At 36.3% G+C, this 24,088-nt stretch overlaps 1 pseudogene; it reads right to left on the minus strand.

Annotated features, from left to right (window-relative positions):
- LOC139848736 (myosin-15-like) overlaps positions 1 to 24,088 on the minus strand; it is a 109,418-nt pseudogene that overhangs the window by 24,366 nt on the left and 60,964 nt on the right.

The raw sequence follows: 24,088 nt of genomic DNA on the forward strand, positions 1-24,088 counted from the left end.
TAGGTATTTTTAGTCTTTGGTATATGGATTAGATATAAAGGATATGCAATTTTGTTTTCATGTAAATAAGTCATGAATGATTACTAATATTTTTGTAATTTTATGAGATATTTCATGCTAGTTGCCAAATGATGGTTCCCACATATGTTAGGTAACTCACATGAGCTGCTAAGAGCTGATCATTGGAGTGTATATACCAATAGTACATACATCTAAAAGCTGTGTATTGTATGAGTACGAATACGGGTGCATACGAGTAGAATTGTTGATGAAACTGAATGAGGATGTAATTGTAAGCATTTTTGTTAAGTAGAAGTACTTTGATATGTGTCTTGAAGTCTTTCAAAAGTGTAAGAATACATATCAAAACACAACATGTATATACATTCTAATGGAGTCGTTAAGTCTTCGTTAGTCGTTACATGTAAGTGTTGTTTTGAAACCTTTAAGTTAACGATCTCAATTAATGTTGTTAACCTAATGTTTATTATATCAAATGAGATGTTAAATTATTATGTTATCATGATATTATGATGTATGAATATCTCTTAATATGATATATACATTAAAATATCGTTACAACGATAATCGTTACATATAAGTCTCGTTTCGTAATTCTTGAGTTAGTAGTCTTGTTTTTACATATGTAGTTCATTGTTAACACACTTAATGATATATTTAAATATCATTTTATCATGTTAAATATAGTGTATCAATATCTTAATATGATACATATGTATTTAGTAGACGTTATCATAACGATAATCGTTATATATATCATTTCGAGTTTCTTAACTTAGTAATCTCATTTCTTATGTATATCACACATTGTTAATATACTTAGTGAGATACTTACTCATCATAATCTCATGTCAACCATATATATATGTCTATATATACCACAACATTTAGTTTTTACAATTTTGTAACGTTCGTGAATCGCCGGTCAACTTGGGTGATCAATTGTCTATATGAAACTTATTTCATTTAATCAAGTCTTAACAAATTTGATTGCTTAACACGTTGGAAACATTTAGTCATGTAAATATCAATCTCAATTAATATATATATAAACATGGAAAAGTTCGGGTCACTACAAGTAGCTTATTGTGATGAACCTCAGTATGATACCGACAACGAGCAGGAGGTATTTCCCGAGGAAATAATTTACCCGGATCAGGGTGAATCTCTAGTAATTCGCCGGGTGTTGAAAGCAGATCCCATAAAAAGTGATGGTCACCTGTGGATGCGCAACAACATTTTCCGGACTAAAGCTACGTCAAAAGGAAAGGTATGCACACTAATCATCGATGGTGGAAGTTGTGAGAATGTTGTTTCCACGGAAATGGTGGAAAAATTAGCTCTTGTCACCGAGGATCACCCCGAGCCATATCAACTAACTTGGCTCAAAAAGGGAAATCACATCAAAGTGACGAAAAGATGCTTAGTTCAATTTTTGATCGGGAAGTTATATAACGATGAGGTGTGGGGCGAAGTCATTCCCATGGATGCGTGCCATTTCCTCCTTGGGCGACCATGGCAATATGATCGGCAGACCAAGCATGACGGGTTCAAGAATACCTATAGCATTGTCAAAGACGGGGTTAACATTACACTTGCTCCACTTGACTCCCGTCGTGAGCCGGGTACAGAAACCACACTCATCTTGAACAAAGCCGAATTTGCTTTCAACTCTTCTGTTAATCGTTCAATGGGTCGCGCACCTTGTGAGCTTGTGTGTGGTAGACAGCCCCTTACCCCTCTCGATTTACTACCAAAAAGCAAAGAACAGGATGCGTCACACGAGGGTTGTAAGCTTGCTGACCACATGAAAGTTTTACATGAGCAGGTACATGCTTGTATCACTGATCAGAACCGACCAGACAAGCATAAGCAACATGCTGATAAACGTCATAAACGTCGTACGAAAGTAGTCTTTCGTGCAGGTGACCTTGTGTGGATTACTTTGCGCAAGAAACGGTTTTCTAGTGGTCGATATGGCAAGTTGCAGCCTTGGGCTGATGGTCCTTTTCGGGTTGTCCAGAAGGTAAATGACCATGCTTATAAAATTGCACTGCCAGGCCACTTCAAGGTGTCTGCAACCTTCAACATTGCAGACCTTTCACCCTACTTAACTGATGATGAACAGGATATGGACTCGAGGTCGAGTCCTTCCGAAGGAGGAGAGGATGATGTATACTCGGGTACAAATGCAAATGGGTTTATGGGTTTATGGACGCTTATGAGGGATTAAATGGCTGTGCAGGTCCAGCAGGCCCAACAGGCCCAATAACGTTGGGTTCATTTATCTGCTGGGGTGACTTTGGCTTTAAGGCAAAAGCAGCTCACGGTTATGGATAAGATCACAAGAGTTAGAGTTTGATTGTTTTCTTTGTGTTTATCTAGTTTTTTTGAATTCCTTTCTTTTAGCATTATTCCAACTATTTATGTACGGTTCTTTTGGTAACCGAGGCTCAGTTTTCTGATTATTATTGTTAGCAAATAAAATACAGCTGCGGCTATATTTTCCAGTTTCCATTATTTGCGTTTCAATTTTCTTGTTTGGCCACGATCATAAACTCTACATTAAAATCACTCAAGCCTTTAAGCATGGATTTTAAGGCATTGATAATCAAAGTCTAGATTTTAGACTTTGGCTGCTCCTCAGACGTGTGAGTAGGACATTACGTACCACAAGCTAACATGAAAGAAGAATCATCACATTTTATTTGGATATAACTATGCATTAGATATGCATGAACTCATTAACATATATATACATATAGAGGGGGGAAAGAGTACCCTTCCAGATGTACACAACTGATAGAAGCAGTGGTAGTTTCATTCAGGATCCGTAATCTGAACTACACGAGATCGCTCAAGTAGGTATGTTCTAATTGCAGCACAGGATATTCTGCCATTTGCATCAAACTGAATTTCCACAAACTATCCAAAACGACTGCAATTTAATGCCCAAAAGTATTGTCGTATTAGCATCTGAGAAATTGCTAATAGCCAAAGAGTGTACCTTGAGTAAGTACGGATTCAGATAACTAACGAAAGCATAACGGCGTAAGGCAATAAATTTATTCATATCCCAAGCTCATATAACATAAGAGTGTACACCTATAACTGCATTTAATGCGATTAGTCACATCAACCGTTACATGCATGTACCATAGAAATGAGCAAAGTTATGATACTAATGTATTTCAACATTCCACATTAAACGTGCCACAGAACTAACATTCAATGTACTTCACATATGAGGTCAATTAGGCAATTTTTTGCATCATAGAACAAATTATTTTCAATATAAACAAAAGAAGCGTCACGGTCTAATTAAATCACAACGGCTCATTCCAATTAATTAGCTCGTCTAAACAAATAAACCTTATTTTAGTAAGATTATTTTTACCGAAAGCATTTGACACCAAATAATAATAAACTGCAAAGCTTGAGCTACAGATAAACAAAAGACCAGCAAAGGTGAACCAATAAAACAAAAATGTAACTGTTAACATGTACAGAAGCCAAAGCAAACCTTAAATTGTCATTTCTCACAGTCCGTGCATTCCCGAATGCCTCCAAAAGAGGATTTGACTGTAAAATAGACAAGATATGTGGTCAAATTAATGTGATTGACTTATCTAAACAATGAACCAATATAAAGCCGTATTGTTATACGCACATAATAGGAAGAGACAAGCATGTCAACATAAATGTGAAATGAACAAAACTAAAGAAGAGTGTCTAATTTTAAAGCAAATGTTATAGAGATTGAGTGAGTGCATAATAAAATAAAATATTGTTCTGAATGTTGGCTCAATTATGGTGAAATTGAACAAAAATATGTCATTGCTGCGAGCTAGGGTGGAAGGGTCAGAAGACAGCTAGGTTAGGCTTACGTCAATAATCAAAGTGATATGCAACATCTTGAACCAAAAAGTAATAACAAAACGAATCACGAACCTATTTTCTGTAACAGATGGGACTCATAATCAAGTCAATAAAACTTTTACTTGGTAGTTTACAGTTACGTTATCAATGACAATGTGGGATCTGCAACACTTACTTCTAGGACTTGTTGTTCAACAGTTCTGTCATTACTAGCAGCACGGCCACCAACGTAAGTAAGATACTGCATTATCAATTTTGTTGTCTCAGTTTTTCCGGCCCCACTTTCTCCACTAACCAATATCGACTGGCTTTTTGCATCCCACATCATTGCTCTGCATTTAGACAGCGGTAAAAGAGGGTCATGCATCATTTCAACATCAAAAAGTCATGAATTTACAACAAAAAGTACACCAGATGTAAGGAACCTGTAAGATGCGTCTGCTACGGCAAATACATGAAGGCTTAGCTCACCAAATGGAGCTCCCTTATATTGCTCCATCATGTGCACATTGTAAAGATGGGGAAGCTTTGTGAACGTGTTCACAGCAATTAGGATACTTCCTGTGTACGTCTAACATAAACACCAAAACCAATTTAAGACGAATTATATTAAAATTTAGGAAAAGCAAAAATAAGATTAGAAGGTGTGAATGACAACACAAAAATACAATAACATAAGTACAGCAAGTGCTTAGAGGGTTAACAGTATCAAGATTGAGGGGGAACAAATCATAACAAAGAAAAAAACTGGAAGAAAGTTATGCTTGGCTATTAAACTTACAAAACTAAATATAAAAATGAAAAATAAAGAATAAAAAGGTCAGCAAAACCGACTCTTTGAAAATAAAAAAGAGACTAGGAGCAGAAATTCCAAATCGTTTATCAGAAATGGAGCAATTCAGATTATGCAAAACTTCTAATTTGTCAACTAGGTGAATATATAATATAATCAACATAGAATAAAAAAGAAATATATAGTTAAAATAAAGAGAGTTTAGAACCTTTTAAATCCTTTTCGTAAATGATTTGTCATAGTTTATGTAATAGATACTAATTGAAATTTGAGACATGAAGAAATAAAAATGTTTCAGGTCAAGCCCAACCGTCTCACACAGAAAGAAGTTTTGAGTATTGACCAAGGTCAAATTACAAGTACTTGATACTTCTAGCGGCGAGGTAGTATGATACAAAGTGCTATTCCTAAAACCACTGTTAAAACCTAAACCTCCATATCAATAGTGTAACATGGTCAACTTACAAGTACCTGATACTCCTTAGTCCACTCTGCAAGGATATCATGAACATAATTCAATGTCAAAGAGATACTTAAGACTTCTTAAACGTTGATGCTCAAATTCTAGTCGGGTAAGAAATTCCATTGCTAAAACCCTAATTCTATTGCTTCGTGTAATAACATTACCATACACATAAGACGCAATCCAAAGTTTTCTTACGGAAAACAATCTGCTTACTCCTTCAACACACCACAATATAAAGACCTTATTAATGGTTGTAGACTTGTAGTTTCTTTGGATGCTCTAAGAAAGGGTAAACGTAAATCAATGGTCCATAAAGCAGTAGTCGTGTGAGTTGCTCATAATTAGCTCTATGGACAAAAAATATCCACAATGACAGTCTCCTACAATATACTGAAAGAAGAATGAAAACCTAATTGAACTGGTAAAATAATTAGTATCACTAACAACCACTTTAAAATTGTGTATAGAGTGATGAATAACATATAGTCAAGGGTGTATTATCATTAATATTGTGACGAACCGGAAAATTTCAACTAATTTTGAACCAAACTCACGATACGATTTCATAATTCTGACATGATAAGTAAAGTCCATTATGTTACGTCTCAAAATTTTTGAACTATTTTCGTACATTTATTTGACTTCGACCATTCCCGACGATTCACGAACCATTAATTGTAAATAAATGTGTAAACATATAGATATAAATATAAATATAAATATATGTATATATAATAACTTAAAATAATAATATACGATATAATTAATTTGTTATTAAAAATAAATCTATATAGATATAGAGTATATTAAATATAATTATTTAATGATTGTAATACTCGTTGGACGTTTCGATTATTATTTAGAGAAGTTTAATTCGAACTTATGTGATTTAAAAATAAACGGTGATCCGAAAATGAGTTAAATAAATTAAAGGCTTATTAATAATGTATTTAGGAACTAATTGTTGAATTTTAAAACTTTTTATATTTTACTTGGGGTTGGGAGTGAATAATTAATTTAATTATTATCTAATAGTTAATGATCGAATTTTATACCATAATGACTGAAATAAATAAAGATGATTAATATAAGAATTTGTAATTTTTCTGAATAAGTTTATCCGCCACTTATTAACGAAGGAGCACGAAACCCAGTCCGAGAAAGAAATTATTATCATTAATAGATGGCTGCTATTAATTATCACACGTTTTATTATTTAAACTATAATTATTCTTATAATTATTATTATATTATTATTATTAAAATTATTGATTTTTGTTTTTAAAAGTGATTGAAACGTTTAACAGAAATGCGAATTAAGACATCAACATGCGATTGAATTACTGTTTTAAATTTTCACTTTATTCTCTGCCCACTTTCTATCTTGTCTATTTAATTTATATTTATATATGTTCATGAGATTCATGTATCACTTAAAACCTATAAACAACCACCACTTGCATTTTATGTTTCCTTCTTTCCTTGCGTAACCGATCATTCCAAACCCACTTGAGATTACTTTCTATATCTTTCTCTTTGTATAACTATCAATCAGCACTTAAAATCCCTGCCACCTATCCACTACATATATATATATATATATATATATATATATATATATATATATATATATATATATATATATATATATATATATATATATAAATGGATTTTATTCTCAAAAACAAGTGGCTATTGTCCTATTCTTAATTGGTACTACTTGATTGGTACTTGATTAGCACTAATGTTTGTGTATATGGAATCCGTGACTTATATCTATTATTACTACTCTTACACTTATTATCTTATATATGTAGATATATAGATCATGCATATAAAGATACACTATCACAAATGCATAGTTATATAACTCGATCACCTTCTTGCTTCGCTACAATCCACCAACCATTATTCTTTTTCACCACCTTTAGGCCCTTTCTGTTTGAAAACCACCCAATGAACCACCTTCACCAACTCACATGCCATCATTAAATTACGCACCTACAATCCATCATATCACCACCATCCACAACCTATAACCTCCACCTTCCACCACCATCGGTTGTCACCACCAAACTGCATCATTATTTTCAGCCACAAGCTACACATTCCTACTTCTAATCTCTGTTAAAAACAGCTCGCTAAACCACTCACTATTTCTGCTGCAGTAAATCGCATACTCCTGTTTCTGTTTCTTATTCGTGTTCAAATCAAAGTTGTTGCTGTAACCGAAGCCAAATACCTCTTATCTCGATCTATTATTTGTTCTATAATTCGAGGTATCAACTAAAAAGCTCATAAACCCATTTGTTAAATAGCTGTTTGTCCTTCTGTTTGATCGATCCACAACCACATCACCACCGCAGTTACGAGGACCACCATCAACCAACCATTGCTACCACCTTCACTACTCCCGACTACCACTCAACCACCAATCAATGACCACCCTGCACGAACGCCGCCCTGCTTGTTGAAACCACCTTAAAAGCTGCTACTGCCAAGCTATATATTTCTGTTTATTCGAACTTGCCAAGGTGATCCAAAAATCATGATGATTGATTTTAGATGATAATAATAACTAATTTAATAATGAGGAGGGTCACAGTTTAAAGCCTTGTCAATATGGGTGTATTGTATATTAATAAGCATAGCAAAGTAGTTTAGCAAGTGGGACTAGTTATTATATAAGTGGTCGACCACAATAGGGAATGGAGTTTGGTCATTTTTTTTATATACATGATACGGAGTACATAAGATGATGGCATGGGGATTATGAAAATATCGCGATTGAAATAAATGACTGATGAACAAGATGATCGTGACAAGAAAACGAAAATGATGATAGATGGTGATAATAATTATGATGATGATAGGATAGAAATAATGTATGATGGTGATGTACGTGATGATGGTTACGGTTATGAGGTGAATGATACATGAAGTCATAATGATCGATGTTAAATGATGATATATGATTTATTGATTAGATGATGTTAAGAATTATGATAATGGTGTTTAGGAAAATGATAATGATAATCGATGATCTTGATGATGATGATGATCGAGGTAACCGAATATGATTAGGATTATGTTATGATATGATTATGATCATGTTATGATTATGATCGTGATATGATTATGATTATGATTATAATTTGATTATGATATTAGAATGATGATGATAATAGATCATGATAATGATGATGAAGTGACAAGTGTTTGATGAACTAGTTAATCATGAGAGTTAATACCAAAACAAATCGTTGGTTCATTGGTTTAAAGGTGTTATCGGGTTAGGTTCAAACCCGGACTTGAGCATATTTTTTTAAGGGCATATTAAAACTATCATTATTATTATTATCATTATTACTATCATTATTATTATTTTCATTAACATGATTTTTATATATCATTTTATTTACATTATTTTTATTATCATTATCATTAATATTATTATTATTACAGTATTGTTATTACTAATAACATTATTTACATAAATATTTACATATAACAAAATTTGATTTAACGATATAATACTAATTATATAGATATATATGTATTACTATAACTATATGTATAAATATTAGTATACAAAATATATATATATATATATACTATCATTATTACTATTTTCATTAACATGATATTTATATATCATTTTATTTACATTATTTTTATTATCATTATCATTAATATTATTATTATTACAGTATTGTTATTACTAATAACATTATTTACATAAATATTTACATATAACAAATTTTGATTTAACGATATAATACTAACTATATAGATATATATGTATTACTATAATTATATGTATAAATATTAGTATACAATATATATATATATATATATATATATATATATATATATATATATATATATATATATATATATATATATATATATATATATATATATATATAACTTTTAAAATAACAAATAGATTACTAAATTAAATAAGTAATATACATAAACTAGTTTGATTATTATTACGTGTTAATTATATGTGTTAATATATATACTTGATATAGGTTCGTGAATCCGAGACCAACCCTGCACTTGTTCAGTGTCGTCATATGCATAATTGCTACGAAATACAGTATCGTGAGTTTCATTTGCTTCCTTTTTAAATGCTTTTGCAATATATATTTTTGGAACTGAGAATACATGCGCTTTTATGAATGTTTTACGAAATAGACACAAGTAATCGAAACTACATTCTATGGTTGGATTATCAAACCGAATATGCCCCTTTTTAGCTTGGTAGCCTAAGAATTGGTGTTTATGATAATTGTCACCAATTGACGTGAATCCTAAAGATAGATCTATTTGGCCCAACAAGCCTCATCCGAATTACGGATGCTTTAGTACTTCGATTTATCATGTCCGATGAGAGTCCCGGAATGATGGGGATATTCTATATGCATCCTGTTAAGGTCGGTTACCAGGTGTTCAATCCATATGAATGATTTTTATGCAGATGCATGATATTTATGAGAAATGAAATGAAAATCTTGTGGTCTATTAAATTAATGGAAATGATTGTTTATGATAAACTAATGAACTCACCAACCTTTTGGTTGACACTTGAAAGCATGTTTATTCTCAAGTTTGAAAGAAATCTTCCGCTGTGCATTTGTTCATTTTAAAGATATTACTTGGAGTCATTCATGGCATATTTCAAAAGACGTTGCATTCGAGTCGTTGAGTTCATCAAGATTGATAATAAGTCATTCATAGTTTGGATATATTATGAGATAGTATGCATGTCTGTCAACTTTCGTTGTAATGAAAGTTTGTCTTTTAAAAACGAATACAATGTTTGTAAAATGTAATATTTAGAGGTCAAATGCCTCGCAATGTAATCATATGTTATTGTATTCATCCTTACGGATTAGGACGGGTCGTCTCAAATATGTTTCTATAAAACTCATTGGTTTGCATTCAATGATTATATCTTAAATGTTCATAAGATGCCTCAAGATCCTTCCGCAACATTTTTCTCTTCGACTTGGTGTGCATTAATGTCTTCCTAAGGTCTGCACAAATTTGTTTACTTTAATAATTTGATTTGCAAATATACCTAAAAAGGGTACTAAAACAGCTGACACATGACTATAAAGCTTGGTAAAGAAACTGGTAACAATAATTCACACTTGATTGACACACTTTCATTAGTTGAACGGGTCAAACAAATATTTTTTTCCCTTCACACGCTAATGGTGTATCCTAGAGGATACACGCATAACAACATCATTTTTATACAGAAAACTCGATCAAAGAGCACAAGATATAACTAAATTTGGTGATTTTCAGCATTTTCCGCCCAGCGTTTAGCAGGCCGCCCAGCGTCAAGCGTAAGCCCTGCAGGCAGCTTCTATGCATAAGCCCTTTAACTCAGCGTGTGAATGGCACGCAGCCACGTCAGCACACGCCACCGACATTCCAGATACTTCACATAACAGAACCATTCAGTGACTGACACGTATATCCCGTGAATTTCGGACATTCTACGCCTATAAATAGACCCCCTGGGTCACCACATTTCACATCATTCTGATCTGAACTTCAGTCAGAGAGAAGTACACTTTCTCTCTCACACAGTTCTTTCTCACTCTAAAATAACATTAGCCGCTTAGCAGCAGTGCGCTAGACGGATCATTACAGATTGATTGAGGCCACCCCACAGATCTTACATCTGTGTTTCGGGTCTGCAGAGATTATTTCTCAAGGGCAAACAACAATTAACAGTATACGCCACACGCTGAGCAGCTATTGTCTTGTACTGGTACCTTACAGCCGCTATACGGAAAATTGTACCAACAAATGGCGCCACCCGTCTTAAAGACCACCCGAACATAACTAAAGAATCACTCAACTTTCAAAAGCACCAAAAGACATAATTGTCAGATAGCACCCATTGAAGCAAACATGATACATTCATGGCAAGCCGGACAGCGGAGAAAAGCAGAAACATTAGAAGACTGGAAACAAGAAATGATTGCTTTTCCTTCCATGTTTAACACCAATCCATCTGACGCTCCTGTAGTGATTGAAGCTCGAATATAAAATTATGTTGTTGGAGGAATATATACTGATACCGGAGCAGGAGCAGATATCATGTATGAACATTGTTTTATACAACTACCGGACAGAGTTAAGGAAAAGCTAAAGGACACATTTGTTCCCTTAGAAAGTTTTGCTAATGATCCGTCATGGTCAGAAGGAAGCATAGTTTTAGAAGTAGTATTGCGAAAAACGCCATTTAAAAGAACTGCTCATATCGAATTTTTGGTTGTGAAAGCAAATTCGCAGTATAATGTCATTTTAGGACGATCAGCCATGATGACATTCGGAGCTGTGACGTCAACGGTACACGGAATGATGAAATTTCCCACACCGGCTGGCATCGCCACGCTGTACGCTGAATGGAGAAGACCAATAGAATGTGTACAAATAAACAGAACAACTGTTAACCCAATCATTCATGAAGATGGGTCAATATCACCAAATCCAGAGTTTCCAGATCAGAAAATCATAATTGAAAACACAATAACAAAAGAAACAAAAGAAAAGCTTTACAAAATCTTAGCCACAAATTTGGATGTTTTTGCATGGCAAGATTCTGATATGACTGGAGTACCACGTCATGTAGCTGAACATAAGCTTGGTGTGAATCCTAATATCCCACCAGTGTGTCAAAAGAAAAGAGGCATGGCTCCAGATCGAACAAAATTTCTCAGAGAAGAAGTTAAAAAATTGGTGGATGCTGGAATATTGAGGGAAGTAAAATACCAGACATGGGTAGCAAACCCGGTTATGATAAGAAAGCCAGATAATTCATGGAGGATGTATGTAGACTTCACAGATTTAAATAAAGCATGTCCAAAAGACAATTATCCTTTACAAGAAATCGATTGAAAAGTGGAGTCTGTAAGTGGGTATCAGTTTAAATCCTTTTTGGATGCATTCAAGGGATATTATCAAATCCCAATGGCAATACGTGATCAAGATAAAACAGCATTCCACACACCAGATGGAATTTTTTGCTATATCATGATGCCTTTCAGATTGAAGAATGCAGGGGCAACTTACCAGTGCGTAATTGATAAAGCATTTAAAGATCAAATAGGTAAAAATGTAGAAGCCTATGTTGATGACATTGTTATCAAGAGCCATACAAAAGACAGTATGCTCAGAGATACTCTTGAAACGTTTGAATCATTACGAAAGGTCAATATGAAATTGAATCCTAAGAAGTGCACTTTTGGTGTAGAAGAAGGGAAATTCTTAGGTTATATCGTTACAGAGAGGGGAATCAAGGCTAATCCAAAAAAGATTCAAGCAATTGAAAATATGGTATCTCCTAAAACAAAGAAAGAAGTTCAAAGCCTGAATGGAAGATTGGCAGCTTTAACAAGGTTTCTATCAAGAGCAGCAGATCGATCATTACCATTTATGAAGGTTTTAAAGAGCTATTTGAACAAAAAAGATTTTAAATGGACAGAAGAAGCAGAAAAAGCTTTTTAGGATATTAAGCAACTCTTGAAAGAATTACCTACTTTAACTGCACCAATAGAAGGAGAAACGTTAATTTTGTATTTGGCTGCTTTCGCATAGGCCATCAATTCGGTCTTGATCACAGAACGAAAGGGAATACAAATGCCTATATACTTTGTCAGTAAAGTAGTGCAACAAAGTGAGGTTAATTATCCACCAATTGAAAAATTGGTGTATGCTTTAACACACGCAGCTAGGCGACTCAGACGATATTTTCAGGCACATTCAATCCTGGTAATGATAGACCAGCCGATAAAACATATTCTGAGAAATCCAGAGTCATCAGGACGACTAGCAAAATGGTCAATTGAATTGGGAGAATATGAAATAAATTTTTCGCCTCGGCATGTAGTTAAAGGTCAAATTTTGGCAGATTTTTTATTAGAAACAACCGAAAAGGTCGATCATCCGCAAAATGTTAAAGCTAGCAATCATGTTTGGGAGTTACACACTGATGGTGCATCAAGTGAGGAAGGTTTAATGACCCGGAAAATTTCGACTTATTTTGAACCAAATTCCCGATATGATTTAATAATTTTGACACGATAAGCAAAGTCTGTAATATTGAGTCACGAAAGTTTTGAAACTATATTCATGTAATCAATTATTCTTTGACTGTTCTCGACGATTCACGAACAATATATATATAACTTAATGTGCATATATATATATATATATATATATATATACATATATATATATATATATATATATATATATATATATATATATATATATATATATATATATATATATGATTTCAAGTTATTTAGTAAACGATAGTAACATTAGATTATTGATTCGATTAATATTTAGATAAGTTAACTAAAACGTTTAAGATGAACCAGTAAAACACTAATTTGCTACAGTATTTTCGAATTGCTACAGTACCCGAAAAGCTACAGTGTTTTCGAAAATCACTATTTGCTACAGTAAAAAAACTATTTTAGTTATAAAAGAAACTATTTTAGTTATAAAAAAACTATATTAGTTATAAAAAAACTATCTGAAATCATTCATCTCTTCGCGCTATCTGTGTTACATCATAAAAGAAACTATTTTAGTTTCAAAAATCTGAAAAATTCGAAAAATGGATGTTTGAAGTAATGTTGGGAATTGAAGCATGAGTTAGTATAATATAATGACACTTGATCAACGTGATTATATTACAACAAGTCATGCTAAGTTTCTAATAGAATGTGATAAAGGTTCACAGATCACACCCTCATCATGAACCATGTTACATAACTCTTTCATTCTATTTAACCTCTAAACATATCAAGAAAATAATTTTCTTAATGATTCGGTCTTTTTCGGATATTCTGGTAATTTGACAAATCAAGATCGTGCTATTACCATTTCTTTCTTAGAACATTAGTTATGTTCATCTGAAACTCCATACCTACGAATTCTGGACCATTATTCGCTTGACTTAAGGTCGGTAAGAGAAAACGAAAGCATGAAACTCCGAAATATAATGGAAAATATAAAGCCCGATAACAACCCCGAAATTTACAAACCGTGTATATCAATGCGTATAGCAATATAAAGACACGGGAGAATGAAAAACACTATAACCCCAAGGTAATAGTAGAAGAAAATAACCTCCTCTGGTGGCAGATGAAAAAGAAGAATGAAGGATACGATAGCCAAGAAAATATAAAGAATCAGAACTGGATTAAGCATTTTCACAATTTATTAGGAAGCATGAAATAAGGAAGAAGCTTATAGGAGTGGTGAAAATAAATGAAACGGAAGAGGTCAATTTATAGTGAAATATCAGACATAGCAATCGAGGCGGATTACGCATTTAATTAAAGAAGATCTTAATCTCCTTAATTCCCAAAGAATCAAATCTTATTTAGAATATGAAGATTTTCTATTCCTTAAATTCTGGAAATCAATCGTTACTACGTCAAAAATTAAGACGATACTCTATTCCTTCATTTCACTCTATTACGATAACTTCCCTCATACGCTTCGAGTAATCGGATTGTTATATCCATATTATTCAATGGTGATAAAATTCTATTTACCAACTCATATTCGTCATGAAATTTTTTTTATTGTTAGCCATGACGACCTCACTTAAATTTCGGGACGAAATTTCTTTAACGGGTAGGTACTGTAATGACCCGGAAAATTTTGACTTATTTTGAACCAAATTCTCGATATGATTTAATAATTTCGACACGATAAGCAAAGTTTGTAATGTTGAGTCATGAAAGTTTTGGAACTATATTCATGTAATCAATTATTCTTTGACTGTTCTCGACGATTCACGAACAATATATATATAACTTAATGTGCATATATATATATATATATATATATATATATATATATATATATATGATTTCAAGTTATTTAGTAAACGATAGTAACATTAGATTATTGATTCGATTAATATTTAGATAAGTTAACTAAAACGTTTAAGATGAACCAGTAAAACACTAATTTGCTACAGTATTTTCGAATTGCTACAGTACCCGAAAAGCTACAGTGTTTTCGAAAATCACTATTTGCTACAGTATTTTCGAATTGCTACATACCTACGAATTCTGGACTCCGATATTTCGCCGGAAGGATTTGGGTACCTAGTTATGGGGACTTGCGAAGCCTCATTTTAGACGAAGCCCATAAGTCAAGATATTCGATTCACCTCGGTGCCAATAAGATGTACCACGACCTTAAAGAACAATATTGGTGGCTAAACATTAAAAGGGACGTTGCTACTTACGTTGGAAAATGCCTAACTTGCTCCAAAGTCAAAGCTAAACATCAAAGACCGTCCGGACTACTTCAACAACCCGAAATCCCGCAATGGAAGTGGGAAAGGATAACGATGGATTTTATCACCAAACTACCAAAGACGGTTGGCGGTTATGATACTATTTGGGTTATTGTTGACCGTCTCACCAAATCCGCGCACTTCCTAGCCATGAAGGAAACCGACAACATGGAGAAACTCGCACAACTTTACATCAAAGAAATCGTAGCCCGACACGTGTACCCTTATCGATTATCTCTGACCGAGATGGCCGTTTAGTTTCTAGATTTTGGCGTACCTTACAAGAAGCGTTGCGGACGCGTTTAGACATGAGCACCGCATATCATCCACAAACCGATGGACAAAGTGAATGTACAATTCAAATCTTGAAAGACATGCTACGAGCTTGCGTTTTCGACTTTAGAAAAGCTTGGGATAAGCACTTGCCTCTCGCCGAATTCTCCTCTTTGTTGGGCCGAAGTAGGTGACACACAAATCACCGGACCCGAACTCATTCATGAAACAACCGAGAAGATCGTTCAAATCCGAGATAGGCTTATGACGGCCCGAAGTCGTCAAAAGAGCTATACCGACAAATGATGCAACGACCTTGAATTTCAAGTCGGTGACCGCATAAGGTTAAAAGTCGCACCTTGGAAAGGTGTAATTCGTTTCGGGAAACGCGGGAAGCTAAATCCACGGTATATTGGTCCTTTCGAAATCTTGGAGCGTGTTGGAACCGTTGCTTATCGTTTAGATCTTCCGTCTCAATTGAGCTCCGTTCATCCTACTTTCCATGTATCCAACTTGAAAAAGTGCCTTGCCGAACCCGATATCATCATCCCTCTCGAGGAGCTTACCATTGATGACAAACTTCATTTCGTGGAGGAACCGGTTGAAATTGTGGACACCTCCGTCAAAACGTTAAAACAAAGCCGAATTCCAATTGTCAAAGTCCGTTGGAACGCCAAAAGGGGACCCGAGTTTACTTGGGAAAGACAAGATCAAATGCAAAGGAAGTATCCTCATCTATTCGCGGATTCGGAAACGCAAAATCCCGAGGAAGAAACAACGACTACTACGCCTACTTAAATTTCGGGACGAAATTTCTTTTAAGGAGTAGGTAATGTAACATCCCGCCTTTTTCCGTTTACTTTCCATTTAACTATTTCAAAGTCCGTTATATATTTATAACATCTCCCGTTGATACGCGTTTAAATTATCTTGTTTAGGTAATTCACGCACCCGCAACCGAACTCGAGGGACTATTTTTGCCAACTGAGCAAAGATGTGACTAGATGGACTAGTCACACCCACCTCCTTTCATTTTCCATTTTCTTTTTCCATTTTCTTTCATACTTCCACATTTTTCTCTAATTCTCCATTACAAAGATTCATCATCTAAATCAAATCTAGCAAGCTTCAATCCAAACAAATTACCTATTTGGAATCCTTGCAACTTCCTCTTCGATTCCATACCGATTACATCTTATTTGGGTAACTTTCTAAAATCACTAGATTTTGTGTTCTTGATGTTTTTAACTTATAAAGTTGTTAATTAGTGTCTATGGCTCAAGTCTAACATGAATATGTGATTTATATGTTCGATCTTGTTATTTTAAACAACTAGCATGAACATGAACTTTGGTGTGTTTGATTTGGTGATTTTGTTGCTTGAATGTTGTTAAATGTTATAAATGCATGTATTAAATGTATTTCTAACATCACTAGCTTCAATTTGATATGTAGGTTGCTTTAGAAAACTTCATAAACTCGATTAGTGGTTTTGATGATGTTGGTTAGGGTTTGATAGATTTAAATGTGAACATTTAATGTATTGAATGCCATGAATTGTTATTGGTAAGTAGTTAGTTGTATTGTATGATTGATTACCTACAAAACGGCATGTTATATGTATGCATTAAATGCCCGAATCAAGAATGTGCATTGATGAACTTGAACATTAATGATGAGCATTTATTTGATCATTTAATTTGGAAACTTGATATTTACAAAGGATGTTTTTGATTTATGAAACGTGTTTAGTTGTGTTTCTCATCAAATTACCTTTCTAACAATATAAGATACGAGTTTTAAGTATTTACGGTTCATAAATTAGACTTGTTTGAAGTTTGGCTCGTTTTGACATTGAAGACTACCCAGAAATTCTAATCAGGTACTCACCGCGGCGCGGGCTCCCAGGCCACGGCATAGCTTAACACTGACCCTGATGGTCTGGCACCATCAAAATGCTCGACCTTCAAAACACATTTTAGCCCGCGGCGCGGGTCTTCCAGCCGCGGCGCGGCTTAAAGCATGGGCAGATGGTTGTTCACTTTTCAACTTTCATTTGATTTCAACTATGCCACACGCCTCCAATTACCCCGTAACTTGTTCTAACATGTTTATATATGACTCCTAACCTCAGAAAAATAGTTCGGGACCCGACCCGAATGCGTTGACTTTTTCGTTGACTTTGACCCGACCAAAGTTTGACTTTTTGTCAAACTTAACCAAATGATTATGCAATCTTTCTAACATGATTCTATACTGGTATCTTGCATGAAACTTGACAATTTGATTCACATGCTATATAATCTAGTCGTAACGAGCCATAAGACTAATTGAACATCTTTGACCGATCGTGTTTACCGTTATTGATACAACCCTATTTGTTTAGGTCAAGACTAGCATTGTTTCTTTGCACATGTTTACTTGTTGAAGTACTTTAACGCTCTTACGCTCAAGGTGAGATCATAGTACCACTTTTACTCTTTTTGAACTTACATTTGGGATGAGAAAACATAAACGTTTCTTTTACTAAGTGAACCCAAGTACAGGAAAACAAACATTCTACATACGAGTTTAGAACAAAATCCTCAATTCGATTATCATTAGTTACACTTGCAGGGTGTAAGCGAGAACTTATGTTGTATGGATCCATATGGGTTTTACAAACCCTCATTCAAACGGTTCGCTACCGTTTACGAATGGAATATATTTTCGAGAAACAGTGTATGTTCTAACACTATTGTGATGGGGTTCTATGGAAGGAATGTTAAGCATTGATAATTGGCTGCTCGTGAATATTAACTTTTGGAATGTATTACTATTATATCAATGTTACAAATCTTGTGGTTCACTTGTACTTACTTACTTAAACCTATGATTTCACCAACGTTTTCGTTGACAGATTTCTATGTTTTTCTCAGGTCCTTGAACGTTTTGTGATACATGCTTCCACTCATTACTTTTGATACTTGCTTGGATGTCGAGTATACATGCATACGTGGAGCGTCTTTTGGCTACTTTCAAATTGTGTCGCATATGTTTCATTTGTACTTTAAACTTTGTAACGTAACTAGTTGTCGAACTACTTTGTAAACCTTGAAACATCTTTACTTTTGAAATGAATGCGACATACTTTTGGTCAAACGTTGTTTTAAAGACTTATGACTACATAACGGGACCTAAGTAGACGGCGCCGTCAAACATGATTTGGTCGGGTCACTACAGATGGTATCAGAGTGTTGGTTGTAGGGATTTAGAGTTCATTGGTGTCAACCCCGAGTCATAGGGTACATTAGTGAGTCTAGACTACAACCGGCATATAGACTTGAAGTAGGAATTACTTGACTACTTGTGCATTTATACTCGAACGTTTCTACTCATATCTACTCTTAATTCATCTTAATCTCACGTTATTTAATTTGATTGACACGTCACCTTGACTTAGTGAAATAATGTCGAATGCACATATGAATTAGGGTAATATAATTTCCGGGATTATATTACGGTGACTCATATGAACGTTCTGACATTATGGCATAAAGAATTTACGGCGAGTCAAGGAAAATTTTTCTCTCTATCCTTATTCCATATCATGATTAGTATTATTGAAAATACTAATTAACGGTATTCTTGTGTTTTGAAGGAACAATGCCTCCTCGCCGTGTACCAAGCCACGAAACGCCCGAACAAGCCCTTCAACGGATAATAGCCACCACCGTGGATGCGGCCATGGCCGGTCACTCCTCCAACAACAACAATAACAACAACCACAACAACAACAATCAAGGGGCCGGTAACTCAAGCGAAGGGTGCTCCTACAAAGCCTTCATGGGGTGCAAACCTCATACTTTTGATGGGACCGGGGGACCGGTTACTCTCACTCGATGGTTCGAACAAACGGAGGCCGTCTTTAGCATAAGCGGTTGTCGGGACCAAGATAAGGTCAAATACTCCACTGACACTTTCGCCGGTGTCGCCCTCACGTGGTGGAACACCTATGTACAATCGGTGTGTACCGATGAAGCTTGGGCCGACTTAAGGGAAAAGATGATCGTCGAATATTTCCCTCGTGAAGAAACCCGATGGCTCGAACAAGAGCTAAGAACTTTGAAAGCGGTCGGAAACGACCTCAAGGCCTACAATCAACGATTTTCCGAACTAGCCTTGATGTGCCCAAACCTTGTGAACCCCGAAGCTTTAAGGGTTGAACTTTACATGGATGGTCTTGCAAAGAGTATCAAACACGGGGTAATGTCATCCAAACCCACTAATCATCAAGAAGCTTTGAACATGGCCCGCAAGTTGATAGAAACGGTGGATGAAATCGTAGTGCCGGCACCTAAAGCCGAGGATAAGTCGAGTAACAACAAAAGAAAATAGGAAGCCCCCCAATCAAGCAACAACAACTTTGCCAAGAAGCCTTCCACCTCCGACGGCAAGAAGGGTTATGCCGGAAACCTACCTCTTTGCAACAAATGCAACAAACATCACTTTGGTGAATGTGGCAAGCTAATTTTCCATCGGTGCCAAGGAGTTGGTCATAAGGCCAATGAGTGTAAAAGTGTCGCCCCCGTCGCTCAAAAAGGGCCCAATGCACCAAAGACGGGCACTTGTTACGAATGTGGCCAAACGGTCCATTATAGAAATGCATGCCCGAAGAAGAAAGACAACCCCAATACGCGTGGCTGAGCTTTCAACATCAACACCGAGGAAGCCCGAGATGACAATGAATTAGTCACGGGTACATTTCTTCTCAACAACACTTATGTTACTTGTTTATTCGATTCGGGTGCCGATAAGAGTTTTGTATCCAAGACTTTGACTCATTCTTTTAGCACTCCTCCACTTCCATTAGATACCACTTATACCATTGAAGTGGCCAACGGGAAACTATTGAGTGCCGACACATATTACCGGGGGTGTACGTTAAACATTTTGGGTAATGAGTTTGAAATTGACTTGATACCCATGGAACTAGGAAGCTTCGATGTAATAATTGGTATGAATTGGTTAGCCAAAACGAAATCTCACATCCTTTGTGATCTTAACGCAATCTGAATTCCTATCGAGAATGGTGAACCTTTGATTGTTTATGGCGATAAGAGTTGCACCGGACTCAACCTCGTTTCATGCCTTAAAGTTCGAAAACTACTCTGTAAGGGTTGTTTTGCCATCCTTGCCCACGTTAAGAAAGTCGAGTCCGATGAGAAGCATATCGATGATGTGCCAATTGTTAGTGACTTTTCCAATGTATTTCCCGACGAATTGCCGGGTCTTTCACCTCATCGACCGGTAGAATTCCAAATCGATCTTATTCCGGGAGCCGCACTCGTAGCACGTGCACCATATAGACTTGCTGTAACACCCTAGGCAAATCCCACATCACCCACGGACATGAGTGATCATGGGATTATAAGGTAATACTCACGCTTAAATGACACAACGTGTTTTGGGATCACAGGCTGAGTAAAAGTGCGAGTACGTTATGGTTAAGCGTACTCGGGCGAGAGCACTACCAGGATGGGTGACCTCCTGGGAAAGTGCTTATCTTGTGTGGTCGCCAAGAAAAAGCCGTGCGCCTGCGGGCAAAACGGACAATATTGTGGTCATATTAAGCTGGGGTGTTACTGAATGGTATCAGAGCCACTCATGTGATGTTGGGGGTGGTGGGGCAAACCTCATCGAGGACGATGAGTCCCTGAGGGGGGGGGGGGGTGAATGTAACACCCTAGGCAAATCCCACATCGCCCACGGAGATGAGTGATCATGGGATTATAAGGTAATACTCACGCTTAAATGACACAACGCGTTTTGGGATCACAGGCTGAGTAAAAGTGCGAGTACGTTATGGTTAAGCGTGCTCGGGCGAGAGCACTACCAGGATGGGTGACCTCCTGGGAAAGTGCTTATCGTGTGTGGTCGCCAAGAAAAAGCCGTGCGCCTGCGGGCAAAGCGGACAATATTGTGGTCATATTAAGCTGGGGTGTTACACTTGCTCCCTCTGAAATGCAAGAATTGTAAAGTCAAATCCAAGAACTACTTGACCGTGGGTTTATCCAACCTAGCCATTCACCATGGGGCGCTCCGATTTTGTTTGTTAAAAAGAAAGACGGATCCCTACGAATGTGCATCGATTATCGTGAACTAAATAAATTGACGGTTAAGAACGGATATCCTCTTCCTCGCATCGATGACCTCTTTGATCAACTACAAGGATCTCATGTATATTCTAAAATCGATCTCCGCTCAGGTTATCATCAATTAAGGGTTAAGGGGGAAGATGTCTCCAAAATCGCTTTCTGGACTCGTTATGGTAGTTATGAATTTCTTGTAATGCCATTTGGTCTCACTAACGCACCGGCGGTGTTCATGGATCTTATGAACCACGTGTGCAAACCGTATCTCGATAAATTCGTTATTGTGTTCATCGATGACATCTTGGTCTATTCTAAAAGCGAAGAAGAACACGAACAACATCTCTGACTTGTGCTTGAACTTTTGAGACAAGAACGACTCTATGCCAAATTCTCCAAGTGCGAATTTTGGTTGAAGGAAGTTCAATTTCTTGGTCATGTTGTAAGTGATCAAGGTATTAAAGTCGATCCATCTAAAATCGAAGCCATTAGTAAATGGGAGACTCCTACTACTCCTACTCACATTCGTCAATTCTTGGGTCTCGCCGGGTACTATCGTAGATTCATCAAGGATTTCTCTTTGGTTGCTCGTCCTCTAACCGCGTTAACTCACAAGGGAAAGAAATTCATTTGGGCGACCGAACAAGAATCCGCATTTCAAATCTTGAAGACGAAGCTAACCACTGCTCTTATCTTGTCACTTCCCGAGGGTAATGATGATTTTGTTGTATATTGCGATGCCTCGAAACATGGTTTTGGGTGTGTATTGATGCAACGAAAGAAAGTCATTGCTTATGCCTCTCGACAATTGAAAATTCATGAACGGAACTATACGACACATGATCTCGAACTCGGAGCCGTTGTCTTTGCACTTAAAATGTGGAGACACTATCTTTATGGAACCAAAAGTACCATCTTCACCGATCACAAAAGCCTCCAACACATCTTCGATCAAAAGCAACTAAACATGAGACAAGGATGGTGGATTGAAACTTTAAATGATTATGATTGCGAGCTTCGTTACCATCCCGAGAAGGCAAACGTAGTAGCCGATTCCTTAAGTCGAAAAGAAAGAGCGGTGCCTCTTCGAGTCCGAGCTTTAAACATCACCATTCATACCAACCTCAATAGTCAAATTCGTGTAGCCCAAGACGAGGCTCTCAAGGATGAAAACATCTCTCTCGAACACTTGAACATCCTCACCTCTCGATTCGAAGTTAAAGAAACCGGACTCCGATATTTCTCCGGAAGGATTTGGGTACCTAGTTATGGGGACTTGCAAAGCCTCATTTTAGACGAAGCCCATAAGTCAAGATATTCGATTCACCCCGGTGCCAATAAGATGTACCACGACCTTAAAGAACAATATTGGTGGCCGAACATTAAAAGGGACGTTGCTACTTACGTTGGAAAATGCCTAACTTGCTCCAAAGTCAAAGCCGAACATTAAAGACCGTCCGGACTACTTCAACAACCCGAAATCCCGCAATGGAAGTGGGAAAGGATAACGATGGATTTTATCACCAAACTACCAAAGACGGTTGGCGATTATGATACTATTTGGGTTATTATTGACCGTCTCACCAAATCCGCGCACTTCCTAGCCATGAAGGAAACTGACAACATGGAGAAACTCGCACAACTTTACATCAAAGAAATCGTAGCCTGACACGGTGTACCCTTATCAATTATCTCCGACCGAGATGGCCGTTTTATTTCTAGATTTTGGCGTATCTTACAAGAAGCGTTGGGGACACGTTTAGACATGAGCACTGCATATCATCCATAAACCGATGGACAAAGCGAACGCACAATTCAAACCTTGGAAGACATGCTACGAGCTTGCGTTGTCGACTTTGGAAAAGCTTGGGATAAGTACCTGCCTCTCGCCGAATTCTCCTACAACAATAGTTATCACGCGAGTATTAACGCCGCACCATTTGAAGCTTTATATGGCCGAAAATTTCGTTCACCTCTTTGTTGGGCCGAAGTAGGCGATACACAAATCACCGAACCCGAACTCATTCATGAAACAACCGAGAAGATCGTTCAAATCCGAGATAGGCTTAGGACGGCCCGAAGTCGTCAAAAGAGCTATACCAACAAACGACGCAACGACCTTGAATTTCAAGTCGGTGACCGCATAATGTTAATAGTCGCGCCTTGGA

This window comes from Rutidosis leptorrhynchoides, chromosome 1, assembly GCF_046630445.1.
Source record: "Rutidosis leptorrhynchoides isolate AG116_Rl617_1_P2 chromosome 1, CSIRO_AGI_Rlap_v1, whole genome shotgun sequence".
In the NCBI taxonomy this organism is placed as follows: domain Eukaryota; kingdom Viridiplantae; phylum Streptophyta; class Magnoliopsida; order Asterales; family Asteraceae; genus Rutidosis; species Rutidosis leptorrhynchoides.